Here is a 2,032-nt window from a genome sequence, read left to right on the forward strand (position 1 = left end):
GAAAGGCTATACCAGGGTTTAATAAAGCTTTGGAAGCTCAACTCCTCTTATTTGCTGATGCATGTACATGCATAAGACTAGGTTACTGAGAAAGGAGGAAAGACACTGCCCTTTTCATTCCTGAGACAAAGAATGAATTACAGCTGAAACCTTCCTTGAGGCTGAAGAGAAGGAGGGAGTCTAACTGGGAGGCTGGAGAGATAAGTTTAAACAAACCTGGACAGATGAGTGATTTGCAGAGGCGCCCTGCTCGCTAGAAGAAGTTTCCAGAGAGTTCACTCACTGCAAAGCTCCCTGCTACTTTGCCTTGCCTCTGTTGCAGCTGCCAGTGAGAACTAAATATTTATTTTCACCTCACTAGTTTTTCTTTTTTTAAAAGACACATTTTTTCAGCATCATGATCAGACTATTACATTTAGTGATCAACAGCATGGGTATAAAAAAAGGTCTACATTAATACCCTCTGTTGGAATGCTTTACCCTTTCCACAGAACAGAAACCAAAATAACCTGTTATATAATTAGTCACAAATAAGTCCTCAAGTTTTTCACCCATACACATGAATATTGTCTAAAACACACCTTCTTTGTAGCAGCAAGGCCCTTCCACTGTGCTTGGCTGAGTTCACAAATCTGTTGTAACCTGCAACTTCCCTGTCACTTCTCTGGCTCTCTTCTCCTGCTAAGCTTTGTTTCCTGGAAGTGTTTAAAATCTCCTGCCACTGCCATCACTCACTGCTGATGCCGGAGCCACCAGAGGCACCTTGATTTTGCCGTTTGGTAAGTAGCCTCCACCACCATAGAGCCTAGAGCTTCTGCCTCCAAAGTTTCCTCCCTTCATGCATCCAAAATTTGAAGATTGTTGTAATTGTCAAATTCATCATAGCTTCCACAACCTCCATAATTGCTTCCATCATTACCAAATCCATTGTAGCCATCCCCACGGCCACCATGTCCACCTCCACCACAGCTGCCACCAAAGCCACCTTAACCACTGAAGTTTCCTCTACAACCAAAACTGTCACTGCCACCAAAACCATCTCCATGACCACCACCAAAATTTCCAGAACCACTTCAACCTCTTTGGCTAGATGAAGTACTAGCCAGCTCCTGCTTTGACAGGACTTTCCTCACTTGTGGCTGTTCACAGTATGGTATTTCTGAATGACGATCTTATCCACAGAATCATGGTCATCAAAGGTTATAAAAGCAAAGAACTTCTTCTTTCTAATGCCTCAGTCAGTCATGATTTCAATCACTTCTATTTTTCAATACTGCTCAAAATAATCTCGTAGGTGATGTTCTCCAGTATCTTCTTTAATGCCACCAACAAAGGTCTTCACAGTTAAGTGGGTGCCTGATCTTTCAAGACCTTCTCCTGAGACAGCTCTCTTTGGTCCCACAACTCTTCCATCCATTCCTGGCTGCAGCCTCCTCCTCCACAGTGGCATAAGTGACAAACCCAAAGCCTCTGGAACGCTTGGTGTAGGGATGTCTCATTTATCACACAGTCTGTGAGTGCTCCCCATTGCTCAGAGTGGCTTCTCAGACTCTCATCAGCTGTCTCAAAACTCAGCCCTCCCATGAAGAGCTTCCACAGCTGTTCGGGCTCTTTAGGAGACTCTGTCTTAGACATGATAGCAGTTAGAAGACACTAGCAATGCTCTCTTGGCAGTGTCCACCAGCAGAAAGGCTCATTATTATTCACTGTGTACAAATTTATTAAATGAGGATCACTGTTTAAGATAGTGAAGACGATTTTAAGGGAACATGTGACTGGCAAGCTCTCTACCTCTGAGCTTCAGCTCCCTCCCCTTTCTTAAGGTGAGAATGCCTGGAAGGCAAAGACTCCTGCATCTCTCTTTGATGGATTGCTGTCTCTACAGAACATGCTGGAAATGTATTTGGAGGATAGCACATAATACTGCATTCTTTTTCTATTTTTAAATTTTTTTTAGTAGATATTTGTGGTACATAATAACGGTATTCAGCTCAGCAAGGTTGTTGTATATACATATTGATCTTAAGCATTT

General features: G+C 42.8%; 1 pseudogene; it reads right to left on the reverse strand.

Annotated features, from left to right (window-relative positions):
• Positions 1–705: 705 nt before the first annotated feature.
• Positions 706–1,635, reverse strand: LOC102030447 (annotated as a pseudogene).
• Between the last annotated feature and the right edge of the window lie 397 nt (positions 1,636–2,032).

This window comes from Chinchilla lanigera, unplaced genomic scaffold (assembly GCF_000276665.1).
Source record: "Chinchilla lanigera isolate Chin_1 unplaced genomic scaffold, ChiLan1.0 scaffold00104, whole genome shotgun sequence".
Lineage (NCBI taxonomy): Eukaryota > Metazoa > Chordata > Mammalia > Rodentia > Chinchillidae > Chinchilla > Chinchilla lanigera.